Genomic DNA, 13,941 nt, shown 5'->3' with positions numbered 1-13,941 from the left:
ATACAACGAGAGACCTCTTATTTGGCTACCTTGCTGATGTCACTCCCTCATTATTTTAATTTTTCTGTGTGCTTGGGATTTTTCAGAGTGAAAAGATAAAGGAATAAAACCACTTAGAATTAAATCTCAATTGAAATGCTACCTATAAATAAGCACTTCTTTGAGTAATTGTAACAATTTGTCTAAACATGCCCCCTAAATCCATTGTTAAGTTTAGACATTTACTGAAGGCACCAGAGATCACGTTTATTTCATTGGATTATCTTGGAGTGTCCCCAGGGAGATGCGTTTAAGGTGGGAAGATGGGAATCACAGGAGAAATAAGGCCAAAAGCTTAACTTGCTTACAGGGAGCCCATTGGATACTAAAGGAAGGGAGGGGAGCTTGGGAAAAAAAAATGTAAAAATACATTTCATTCTTCCTGCTCCTGGGATGGGGTACCTTCCAGGAAAACCGGTTATATCTCACCCCAAGCATACCATATACTAAATTTGACTGTTGCTTCCTAATCTAGGCAGGTCAGCACAGCCCCCAGCCAGTGGCTGTGCCTGGAAAAATAAAGATAATTCTCTTTCTTCTCTCTGCAGCCTCAAGCTTTTTTCTTCCTTCTTCTGTGTGTTCGTTAAACGCAGTCCTGTAACCACTGTGTTCAAAGCAGAAAGAGTGACCTGGCAGGCTTATAGATCCCCTTGTAGTTCTGAGACTCTACAACAGGGGGAAACCATTGGATTATTTCACCACTGTGAAAACGAATAACTAACGAAGAAAATTTAGAAAATGACTTGTGTCTCACTGATAGGACTCACTTGAAGACTCCCACTTTGCCCGGAGGAAATTTGGAATGGGGAGCTGTGTGAGCCAGAATGGGCCAGAACAGTGGTCCTCCAATGTCAGCCTGCATCACCACCCCACTGGGCACAGATGGCTGGGTCCTACCTCCAGGGTGTCTGATTTAGTAGGGCTGGGTGGTGCCTGAGACTAACAGGTTCCCAGGTGATGATGCTGCCACTTGGGTGCCACACTTTGAGAACCACGGAGCTGTGGCAATTAACAACTCCAACTCTTCAGTGACTAAACATGATAAAATTGTATTTCTGGGGCAAGCAAAGTCCCCTGCAGGCCCTGGGAACTCGCCAAGACTTTCATTCTCCATAAGGTGACTCAGCTCTCCTGTGGCCACACCCCCTACAGCATGTTGCCTCCTTGCCCAGGAAGATGATTGCAGCAACAATCATATACCTTGGCCCAGGAGGGACTTCCTCACTCTCACAGCCCATTGGCCAGAACTAGTCACATGGTCTCACCAGAGGGCCGGGCAGTATGGTCCTTCTGTGCCTGGTTGGTGGGGAGATCCAGAGGTGGACAGGCATTAGCAGTCTCTTCTCCAAGAACAGGGAACTTTGAACTTAAGGAATAAAATTGGATGTAACAAAAAAAGCGTGGGAATGGGAAATTGAAAAAATTGACAAAAGGCAAGAAGAGCCTCTCCTGAAAGGTATGTATTGAGATAGTTGACATTTGCCATGTGCAACTTTTAAATACAGAAATAAAGTGGGCCAAGAAAATCAATACAAATATGTAGAGAAAGGAACTAAAATTCTCTTTTCCTGAATGTGCCTGCCTCTACCAACAGAATGGAAACTTCTATCTCAGAAACATGGAGGGAAAGTCCTTATTTTCACTTCTTATTTGCCCATCCCTATGAAAGAAAAAGGGACTTCTCTGGCCAATGAAATTGGGGGAAAAATAGATGATTGTATGTGTTCAGATCCCAAAAAAAGTACACTCTAAGCTACATGTACAAATTAGGGGGGGTTATTCACCTGAGGAAGATGATTAACCAATGAACTTCTATAAATATTGCAGTTTTCCAAAAGCATATTCACACTGATACGATCTTTTTAAACATTTTTGTAAGTACCTTTTAGGAATATTTATAACTTGAAGTAAATCCTAGTTATCAACAAATATTTCGCCTGAGAGGCATGAGAAATGTCATCTATCAGCAGAGTGTTCTAATTCGGTGAAACGGTAACAGTTGTAATGTTTCCATCCACACATATCTATAAACAATAAAAGTCTAAAACAACGGTCATTCCCACTCTGCTGTTGTGGTGCCCACAGTTTCACACACAAAAAAGACTGGACATTCAAAAAGGAGATACTTATCTAGCTTTTACAGAGAGGTCAGTGAAGAGAATGAGAGGCAGAGGTGGTGAGTAGACTCCCTGCACTGGAGAGGAGAGAACGGGCCAATGCGTCTGCGGTTGAGACCAGATACACGTCCCCTTTGGGTGGCCTCAGCTAATTTAGAGGATGTTCAGCGACAGACTTCAGGGAGAACAGAACTCGAAGCAGAGATCCAATGTGATGGGAGACGCTGTAATCTCATTTCGGGAATTCCTAAAAAGTCACAAGGAAGGGGAATGGTTTGTGTTATTATCATGACTTTAAAGTCATGGCACAGAGCCAGTGTTCAGGATTAAACTCAACAGCATTCAAATGTCCTTAGAGCAGCGTGAAAATATGCCAGCAATATCTGCAGAGGGCCAAATAAACATAGAAGCCAATGAAGTGATACAGGAAGTTCACTAACTCGAGTGGGGGTAGAGTTGCCAACTTCCTTCTTCTCTAACGATTAAAAATAAAGAATAACTACGAGGTAACTGGAATGAAGGTTCTAAATTCGAACCCCTCTGAAGGGCATCCCTTGTTGTCATGGGGACCACAAAAAATGTCAAGATGCTCATTTTCCTTCTGACTCTGGCTCCTACATAACTTGGCTTCTCTGAGACGTCTGCCGCGCTGTTGTCATGAGGTTTGGACCCAGGAACTTTGACTCCCTTGAGGTAAAAATTCTGTTCTCTTCTTGAATAAGCGACTTTTCACATCTGGAACTGTTTAGAATTAAATATGGAAATGATGAAATAAATCTAAACCAAAACAGTGACACTTTCATGTTAAGTTCAGAAATAATTTTGTATATGTTTCTTATTTAAGTGATTTAAATGTTTGCAGAATTCACCATACCAATTTATGATGTGAAATTGATTTAAGGCTTGTGCTTTTAAATTGAAAGGCATAAGAAAATTTGTTCATTAGCAATATTAGCACAGGTTCACGATAAATTATTTTTTTTAAGGTTTTATTTATTTGTTTTGAGAGAGAGAGAGTTCAAGTAGGGGGAGGGGCAGTGGGAGAGAGAGAATCTCAAACAGACTCTGCGCTGAGCTTGGAGCCCAATGTGGAGCTCGATCTCATGACCCTGCTATCATAACCCGAGACAAAATCAAGAGTTGGGTGCTTAATGAACTGAGCCACCCAAGGTGCTCCAGTACAGATTCGCTGTAAAGCAATAGCAGAATTCCCTCAAAAATTAAAAATAGAATTACCATATGATCCAGTAATTCCCCAAGTGGGTATTTACACAAAGAAAACAAAAACACCAATTCAAAAAGATATACGCACCCCTTTGTTTATTGCAACATTATTTACAATAGCCAAGATATAGAAGCAAGCTAAGTGAGATGTGGTGTATAGACCCAATGGAATATTACTCAGTCATTAAAAAAAAAGAATGATCTTGCCATTTGCAACAACAGGGATAGACCTAGAGGGTATAATGCTAAGTGAAAAAAAAAATCATCCAGAGAAAGACAAACTCTGCATGATTTCACTCATATGTGGAATTTAAGAAACAAAAACAGATAAGCAAAGAAAAAAGACAAAACAAAACAAAACAAAACAAAACAAAAAAACAGACTCTTGAGGTGCCTGGTGGCTCAGTCAGTTAAGCATCTGACTCTTGGTTTTGGCTCAGATCATGAGCTCATGGTCATGAACTTGAACCCTATGTTAGGCTCTAAGCTCATTGTGGAGTCTGCTTGAGATTCTCTCTCCATCTCTCTTTGCCTCTCCCACTTGTGCTTTCTCCCTCTCCCTTTCAAATAAATAAATAAATCTTAAGGGAAAAAAACACAAAAACCCAGTCTCCTAGCTATAGAGAACAAACTGGTGGTTGTCAGAGGGGAGTTGAGTGGGACAGGTGAAATAGATAGAGGAGATTAATAGTACACTTACCCTGGTGAGCACTGAGAAACGTACAGAACTGTTGAATCACTCTACTGTACACCAGAAACTAACATTACACTGTATGTTAATTATACTTTAATAAAAATGTTCTAAAAATTATCTATACATTTTAAAAAAAGAACAAATTCACTGTATCTATAAGATTATTACATTAAGAAAAGATGCTTAAATATATGAGAACATTTGACTTAATTGGTAGTCAACTTGCCAGGTCAATGATTTGAAGTGCTAAAACAGATAATCAAGTATGATAAGACTATCTAAGGAGTTTAAAATGCTTAAGAGATTTAAGAAAATGTTCCTTGTAAATGAGACTGATGGCTTAAGGGAGTTTAGTTTATTCAACTTGAATGAATCAAACATTAATCAAAGCCTCTCTTTCAAAAGTGATTAGTTTTGTTTTATTTACACTTGCTAGATCTATAAATATAATAATAAAAAGTGTATATTAACTTGGTGTTTGGGGCCAAAACCCCAACTAGTGTGGCTTAAATAAAGCGAGGTTATTATTCCCTCATAATGACAAGCTTGGATGCAGTCTCATCAGTTCAATGAAATCTCGGTGGTTCTCTAGGCTTTTCCTCATGACCATGCAATGCTGTTACAGTTTTACCCATCTCAACCCAGCACAGTGCTTGCAACATAATAGACACTCAGTAGATATTGGTGAAACAGTATATATACAATATATATAATTTATACATGGTAGAAACTATATTTCATACAATTTCAGAATATGAGATCTGAACAGGACCTGGGAATTTGAGTTTTTAACAAGCTCTCCAGATGATTCTGCTGACCAGGTGAGTCAGGTAAACATGGAGACCATTCTCTCACGGGCTCGTCTATCTCAGGGCAGTAAGCCCTTGCGATCTGCTGGAGCCTCCCAGTCTACACCTCCAGCTGTGACCTATACCCTAAATGCTTACCCCCAACTGGTTTCCATGCACCTCTCCTTAGGTTGTCTACTAAGCATCTCAACGTTTACACACCCCAAGTAGCACTTACACAACCTTGTCCCTGCTTGCCTGGACCCTCAGTTTATCTCCTTTGGGTGGAGCCCCAAATCTAGAAATCATCCTAAATTACATCATTCTCTTATACCCTACATCCAAATCCATCAGCATGACTTGCAGACTCCACCTCTGAACAGAGCCCTCGGGAAAGGAGCAGTGTAAACACAGACCTCACACTGCCTGCCACATGAATCATAAAATCTGTGGTCTGACCCTGGTGTCTCGTGTCTTCTGACACCCATGAAGCCTGCAGGTTCCCTCGTTTGGAAGAAAAGCACCAACCTGAATTTGGAGTTATTCATTCTCATAAATTTAAAAATATACTATTACCACTTAATAATATATAATATTACTGTTCATGCTTTAACGTTGCATAGATGGCATATTTTACACATTTTTCTGCAACTACTTCTTCAAACCAGTGTTGTTTGTGAGATCGCCACATTGTTCGTTTTCACGGCTATACACGACTGTGGATACATCACACATTATTCATTACCCTGTGAGTTGGCATTTAAATTCTTTCATGCTCATTCTTTCTGGTTGGGTAAATGTTTAAGAATTTCCCTAAGACATAGAATTATACCTATACCTATACCTATAATTCTATACCTAGGCATAGAATTAGTGGGTCAAAGGACATTCATATTTCAACTAGATATTATAAATTGTTCTCCTAAGGGTCCCCCCACTCACTGCCAGTGCTTTAAGCTCATTTATTGACGATCTCTATGGAGAGACTAAATTCTAAGTCATCTTATCAATCATGTCTGCCTCTATATTCTCAGTGCCTAGAACAGAGGCCGCTACATGAATATTTATTGAATTGTTGAAGAAATGGGGACCCAGAGGGGAGCAGTGACCCTCCCAGAATTACAAAATGATCTTAGTGACACAGCCGGGATTTGAACCCAGGCTGGTGACTCCATAAAGCCTGACTAAGAGGAAGCAGTGATTGTTAATACAATCCCCTGAGCTATGGGTCCCAGGAAGACAGGAAGAAAGCCGGAATGAGTTCACACTGATTAACCCATGGGACTTTCCACAGTGCCTGTGCTGGTGTGGGCCAGACACACCCTCCCAGTGCAGGTGGGAGTCATAGCTTCCCAAAAATCTTCAAAAGGTGAGGCTCTGAGACCAAGTGTGCAGGAACAGAGCTGCTAGGAAATGGGGCTGCTGCAGTGGTGGGAGGACCCCTGCAGAAGAGGTGGGGGAGGGAAGAACGGGCCACTTCAAAGGCAGAGGGAATGCTGGTCCAGCAGAGGCTCCTAGGTCAAGCCCTGAGATCACATTGACCTTCACATGGTCAAGAGGAAATGCAAAGAGACCTTCTCCCCAGGTCCCTGCATGTCCTTGGTGAGGACAGCTCATGGGAGCACAGCCTTGGAAGCTGTTAGTTGGAGGTCATTAAGTTTGTGTTTATTCTGGCCTTTCTTTCTAGTTAATTTCCATCCCACACAGTCTTGGATCCAGCCTGGAATGTATCAATCACTTAGCAAGCAAGCAAACAGCAGGGCCACCAAAGGGAGGGAAAAGAAAACCCCCACAGTGAGGTTAAGAAAGGGCGATTGGAGAAAGGGGAGAAGGGGAAGCACTGGCGGGTTGGGGTTGCAGAGAGGCGTGGGGGTGAGGGGGTGTGAATCACCAAGGTAGTGAGTGTCTCCTAGTTCCCAAAGACCAGCTGTGCCAGAATTTGATACTGAGAGGGGGAGAGAGAGACAGAGACAGACAGAGGGACAGAGCACGCTGGATTAAGCATGTGTACAGAGAGTGTGTGAAAGAGAACAAGCCCAGGAATCTAGCATCAGGGTGTCCCACCATCACTCAGGTGGCCTGCTTTCCCCTCATGGGGTCTCGTTTACTCACCCACCATGGCTGCCCTCCCTGTTCAGACCCAGAAACCCCTCCTGTTCTCTCGTTCTCGTAGCTTTATCCTCCCAACTTCCTGTCGCTTTGATGAGGAAATTTCCTCAGATTCTCCTGTCACACTTCACTAGGGAAGACTACGGCTGGACCCAGCTTTCTCTTTTGAGCATCCGAAGTGTCCCTTCCATCCTCTTCCTCGGGTCAAGCCCTCTGCTCGACTCCCAACTCTTGGAGAGCAGGGCCAGGTCTGACTCAGCCCCATGTCCTCTCCACTGCTCACTGTGGCCTGGCCCAGGCAGGTGTCTGGTAAGTGCTAGCCATGGAGACTCACCCTACAGAGAATCCTTGTCATCTGATGCTATCCCTGAGGGCACCAACGTCTTTTCTGCATTGTCGGTGGGCAATCTTGGAAGAAAAAAAAAGAGCTTAAGTTGCTCAGATTTAGACCAAAACCCACACAGTCACGGGCAGAGTGGGGGCGCGTGTTTGGGGGTGGTGGTGAGATGGGATTAAACAGCCTCCTCGTTCCTTGGCACTCTGAATTCCAAATTTAATTTCTGGTCACAAACCAGGAGTGCTGGGCTGACTAAATAGCTTGTTTCTGTCAATTTTTGGACCAAATTTGGAATTGAAAGCCTCTTCCCAAGCCCACCCTCTGCCCTCGGAAGGGATGGACGGCAGCATGTTGCTGCGGTGTAAGAAAGGTTATGACAGGATGTATTAGTCAGGCCCGGCCAGGCAAACTGATACCATTCTGGGTATTTCCATCAAGGGGATTTAAGATAAGAAACTGGTTGTCCAGGTGATGGGAATACTGGAAAACCAAAGGAGACAGTGAGGCAATGGGTGATGGGCCTTAACCTCCTCTCTACCCCTTCCCCCTCCCCTCTTAGGTGCCAGCCAGGTGGGACGTGGGGGAATGGGACCTCAGCAGGGGACCATGTGGAGAAAGCTAGGGACGTGAATGAGTGGGCAGGTGGAGGCTGGCACCACAGGGCAGTGTGAGCCGTGGAGACGTACTCTGAGTTTGTACTTCCTCCCACCCTCCAAACTTCCAGTCGGCTGAGCCTTTTTCCCTCGCTCCCTTCTTCTCTTCTTCCTTCCTTTCCTATTTTTAAGATTCCCCCCCCCAACCAAAATTTTTTTAAGAACAGGAAGACTTTTCTAGAACTCTCCAGATACATCTAGGAAAGAAAATAGCTCATTTAAAATTAAAAAGTAAATACTATAGTGGTCCTGGTGGCCGTGATGGCAGTGAGGAACTGAGGCCTTTCTGTCCCTGACCTCAAAGCACCCACGGAAACCGCAGGGGAGCACTGGCGTCTTCCCTGAGGGACAGAGGGCCCGGTAGGCAGGCCGCAGGGCCTGGGGGCAGGCAACCTTAGTCCAGGCTCCAGCCACACTTCCTGGCTGGGTGCTCCTGGGCAAGTCCACCTGGTCATAGAATGCTCCCATTTGTGGGAAGCGGGGAAACTCTAATAGTAGTCCTTCCTTATAGGGTGACTGTAAGGATTATAGCCTTAACACACATAAGGGCCTTAGGAGAGTGCCTGGCCACCAACACGAGAGCTCTCATCCCAGGAATTCCCGAGTGGTCCTGTAGCCCTCAAGTATCCCCTGGGAAGCCCTGGAAAGTAGAATACTGCACCAATCCTCCTCCTATGGAAATATCTGGACTTGGAGGTCGGATAGTGCCCATTTTCAGCTTTTAATCAAACATACACTATTTACACCAGTGCACATCGAGGGCTGCCTTGTCATCCTGCCAAATGTCCACTGGTGAGGACCCAATTAAGCTAGCAGCAGGAAGGAGGAGAGACAAAATAAGCCCTTCTTTTGTCTCACTATGGCATTTCAAAGCCGGCCAGGCTCAGCAGCCGCCCCAGCGCAAATCAGGGTCAGTGGGCTGCACCTGCGGAATTAGGGCCCTGGGCTTGCAACGTGCCCCACCCCCAGCCCCAGGCCAGAGGGCTGAGAGTCCCAGGAATGCCTGCAGGGGCAGAACAGTACCTCCCCGCACCCTGCCGCCCATCCCCCACCCCTGCACCATTTGGCAGGCCAGGCTTATTTATCCAAGTCCTGTGCTTCTGTGAACTGGTTTCTTGAATCATCTGCTTTCCTAGTTTCTGTATGCTCTTGCCTCTTTATCTTTTAAAGTTATAGCATAATTTTGGGGAGAAAAAACAAACAAACAAATAAAAATTGGGCTAGAGATCCCAGAAGTTTATACACCTTATCCTCAGCATATGAACCACCGAATCAAAAAAGGCCTCTATCAAACACAGGAGACCTCCCAAGAATCAATGATCTAGTTCACAAAATGGAAATGGAGAAACAGGAACTTTTATTGCGAACTTTTTGTATCCCTAGAAGCTACAAGACTTCTGATTTTCAATTAGGTGTTTAAATGTAATTAAATTAACACTTCTGCCGTTCCCTTAATTAAGGTCTAAGGAAATGAAGTGATTGAACCTAGGCCAGTTTCCACCCATGCATGATTTTTTTTTTCCATGCTGAAAGCAGAGCTCAGAATTTCCTAGCTTAGAGGCAGAAACTAAACCAGAGCCAGTGTGAACTCTGACAGTGACCTGTAATGGGAAAACGGTGTTGGGGAGAAGCTGGAGAGAAAATAAAGCTTAAAAGAGGCAGATGTCCACTAATTAAGACTAACACGGGACATGAAAATCAAAGCTAATAGATGGTGGCTTTAGGTCTTTAAGACATCATTTCCATGGGGCTCCTGGGTGGCTCAGTGGGTTAAAGCCTCTGCCTTTGGCTCAGGTCATGATCTCAGGGTCCTGGGATTGAGCCCCACATTGGGCTCTCTGCTCTGTGGGGAGCCTGCTTCCTCCTCTCTCTCTGCCTGCCTCTCTGCCTACTTGTGATCTCTGTCTGTCAAATAAATAAATAAAATTTTAAAAAAAGACATTATATGCAAACTGTGGTGTTCATGGCCAAGTCCACACTCCATACAACATGAGTATTTGCTAAATGTGGGAATTCCTCTTACTTACTGTTTTAATAGGTCTACTTTCAGTAAAATTTAAGACAGTTAACGCTATCAAAACCTATTTTTTAAACAAAAACAAATAGGAAAAAATAGAAGAATTAAAGACAATAAGGAAGACAACTTCTGAGATATGGTCCTCTTTCAGCATTCCGGGCTACAAATTTATAGAACTTAAGATGATGACATTGCACAGTTATCTCACCATAAGAACCCTTGCAAAGAGTCTGAATGTGGAAAGGCTCTTCTAAAGACTACTTCGGTGTTAGTTCTCTATCACAAAAAGCTGCACTCTGAGTCAATTCTAATATGAATCGTGCTATATAAGTCATAAAAGAAGCTATCGATCACGGCCATTGAGATAAATGGCCCACTTCGAGATGATAAATTATACTGAAGGATTAAAACAACTCCAAGCCTTGCATACAAAGAGATATGATTTAAAATGCCATTTTCCTTTTTATAAGCCATATTTCTATGATTGATCATAAAAAGCAAATTGGATTATGGGCCAGCCATTTATGAGAAGATCTATCTTTTTCAAAGCCAAGGTTAGAAAGGAGAGAATCTGACAGCTCGCTGACGTCCTTCTATATAACAAATCATGTGTACGGTTCACTGGTTCTAATCTGTAATTATTCATTAACAAAATGAAGCCTTATGACAAAGATTTTCTATCATAACCAACAAGAAGCAAATAAAGTAGAGCCAACAGGGGTCAGGAGGATCCTTTGATTACAGAAAATCTGCCTTCTCAGGAACAGACACTGTCAGCTATTCTGAGTGGTCAAAAGCCTCCTCCACCAAGAGACAGAAAACAACCGCGGGGTTCTTCCTCTTTGGGTAACAGTGGCCGTGTCTACTACTGTAGGACTCAAATGCCATCCTTTCTAGTTTGAACCTATAAAGCACCATTTATATATCAGATGTGATAGTCACAGTAGGGACAGAAATACTGGAGATTCAATGAAAACTATTCTTGTTCCTATAAAATGAAATCAGTGTATCATTGCCTTCTGTTGGGAAGGACAGCAAGGGAAGGACAGCCACCACTTTGAAGCAGAACCAAAATAATTTCATCAAATCTGAAAACCCAAAGACAGCTTTTTCTAATGATCTGCAGCTTCAAAACACAGGAGACCCATCCATTGGCTTCTTGGGGGAAAATAGAAACGATCATACAAAATGCATCTTAAACACTCAACAATGGCATAGTTATATATATTTACTAACATTAATTCAATAATAAATGATATATTAAAGGAGTGCTTTTCAAGAATCAATTTATAATGTCCTCGTCCAAATTGGCTTGATTATAGGACACAAATTGCTAAGTGAGTTTGCTTCAAACAAAAATTATTGGATTAGAAAATCAGAAGGCTGGGGTGTCTGGGTGGCTCAGTCGGTCAGGCGTCCGGCTCTTGATTTTTGGCTTGGTTAATGATCTCAGAGTCATGAAATTGAGCCCTGCATCCAGTTCCTTGCTGAGCATGGAGCCTGCTTGGGATTCTCTCTCTCCCTCTGTTCCCCCTGACCCCCACCCCCACCACAGCTCATATATTCGTGTGTTCTTTCTCTCTCAAAAAACAAAACAAAACAAAACAAAACTTAGAAAACTGACTTTCATCATCTAATAGTCTAGAAATAGAAAAAAAAGTTAATGTCTTCCCACTTGGTTTTGATTTTTAAGGCAGGACTTTCAGCAGCAAGCAGATAATTTCTTCATGGAGGATCTAAAGGGGAAAATGTGAAGTGTGTAGATTTTCTATCAAATATAGAAATGACTTATTTGACAGAAGTTTGAGTTTCTAAAAATCTCAATGCTCTGGTTCATCAGTTCCAACTGAGAAGCAAACATTTTTCCCCCTCAGAGCCTTAAATGGCCTTCACAAAACCCATCCCAAAGATCCAGAACAATCCACCACAAAGGTCTTTACTCAAAGTCTATATTATATGAACATGTCTGAAAAACAGAGTTATTTCACTTCCCAGCATACTGTAAATTAAATTGCAACTTGGAAGGTGAGAAAGGGTGACAAAAACAGGAAAAAGCAACGTGAAGGAAGACACGATGGTCTGCTCCACAACAGACGGACAGCCATTAGCCTAGATGCACTCGTGGATAGAAGGCTGGGGACAGTAACTTCTCAAGTGTAGGTGCGACTTTAACAGTATTTAGGAGTGTCACTGCATATAACTTCTAGATGACTATTAAAACACTGGAAGACAAAGGAGGGTATACTAAAGTAAATTTTTCTTTTTTCTTGGAAAATTTGGAACATGTTCGAAGAATATGAAAAAAAAAATCCCTCACGACCTTAAAACTTAGAAATACTCATTTGTTTTATTTCCTCCTGGTTGTCAACATGGTCAGTAAATTTGTAGCAATAAGACTTTTATGAGCTCATTTCCTAAATGGCTTGGCCTGACTTTTTATGGAGGAGCTTATTGTTGGAGGCTCGGAGAGGAATCAACAGACTCAGAGGGAATCTGGATATTCTCTCCCTTCCTGTTGGGAACCAAACTGGTCTTCTAGAAGAAACTCTGAAAAATGCAGTAGCACTCTGAAGTGATTTTTAAATTACTTTTTTACTGACGTACGTTAACTGTGTTGTGATACAGTGTGAAATTTGAGGCCAGTTGTGTTGATTTTGACTAATTCATTATCACGAGTCACACAAGCTGTGCCTGTTCCCTCATGCAGCACCAGGATGGAGTTAAAATACCTCTTCACCTGTCTGTCCCTCTGTTACGTGGGACTTTCATTGTTTAAAAAGCATGATGGCTTCAGCAGTTTCCCATGTATCAAAATGTCCACACATCCATAGATTTGTTTTTTGGAATACTAGTTTTGTAACTTGAAAAAATGCCAGAGGCCCTTGGTGGCTCAGTGGGTTAAGTGTCCGCCTTCAGCTCATGATTCCCCACATCGAGCTCCCTGCTCAGACGGGAGTCTGCTTTTCCCTTTCCCTCTGCCTGCCCACTCCACTCATATTCTCTCACTCTTCCTCTCTCTCAAATTAATAAATAAATAATCCTTCTTTAAAAAAATGCCAGCAGGTATAGAGAACATAAAACACACCTGGATGGCTTGCGGGTTAAGTCTCGGACTCTCAATCTCAGCTCAGATCTTGATCTGAGGGTCTTGAGTTCAAGCCCTGCACTGGGCACTGGGCTCCACACTGGGCATGGAGCCTGCTTTAAAAAACAACAATAACAGACACACACACACATCCAACATATGAATTAGTGAATATTTACCTTTTGCAATCTTGCAGCCTTTTTTTAAAATAAAAGAAGCAAAACATTCGAAATGAATATGTAAGATCTCCCCAATCTCTTCTAGGTCTTGAGCAGTTCCTGCCTTTCTCCAAGGCATCCACTCCTTGGGATTCACTTTTGAAAGAAAGGTATCAGCCATCAGCAGAAATCTGTGTCCCTTATAGGTTTGCTGCAAGGATGGGATGAGGTACGATATATAAAATGTTAGCACACGTCCTAAGCACAAAGAAAAGACTGAAAAATACCAGGTACTACAATGAGAACTAGGAAGATAAAGGAGGATGTTGTAGAAAGTGAACTAACTGTTAGCTATGCAGAGTGTGTCAATGTCCAGCTTTTCATTTTCTCTTGACCGTGGCTTACCATAGATCAATGGTGGGATTTTAGCAAGAGGCAGGAGGTGTCTTGTGTGATTGGTGAGTGGTCCTATCCGCTAAACTCTAAGCTGGTATTTGAAAGGGAGAGTCAGCCCATTTCCATTCAACAGACATGCATTGAGTGACTAACACAAGAACAAGGAGAGTCCCATCAGAGAGGCAGACAAGCGAACAGGTGATTTAACTGTATCCTGACACTGCATGAGAAAACAGATACTATGCGGGACAGGATGCTTTCTGTCTGGTTCCTAAAAATGAAGTAGTCAAAGACCAACAAAAATGGCTTTCTAATTCATTATGG

The sequence above is a fragment of the Meles meles genome, chromosome 5 (assembly GCF_922984935.1).
Source record: "Meles meles chromosome 5, mMelMel3.1 paternal haplotype, whole genome shotgun sequence".
Taxonomy (NCBI): Eukaryota; Metazoa; Chordata; class Mammalia; order Carnivora; family Mustelidae; genus Meles; species Meles meles.
Note: the sequence above shows the minus strand (reverse complement) of the source record.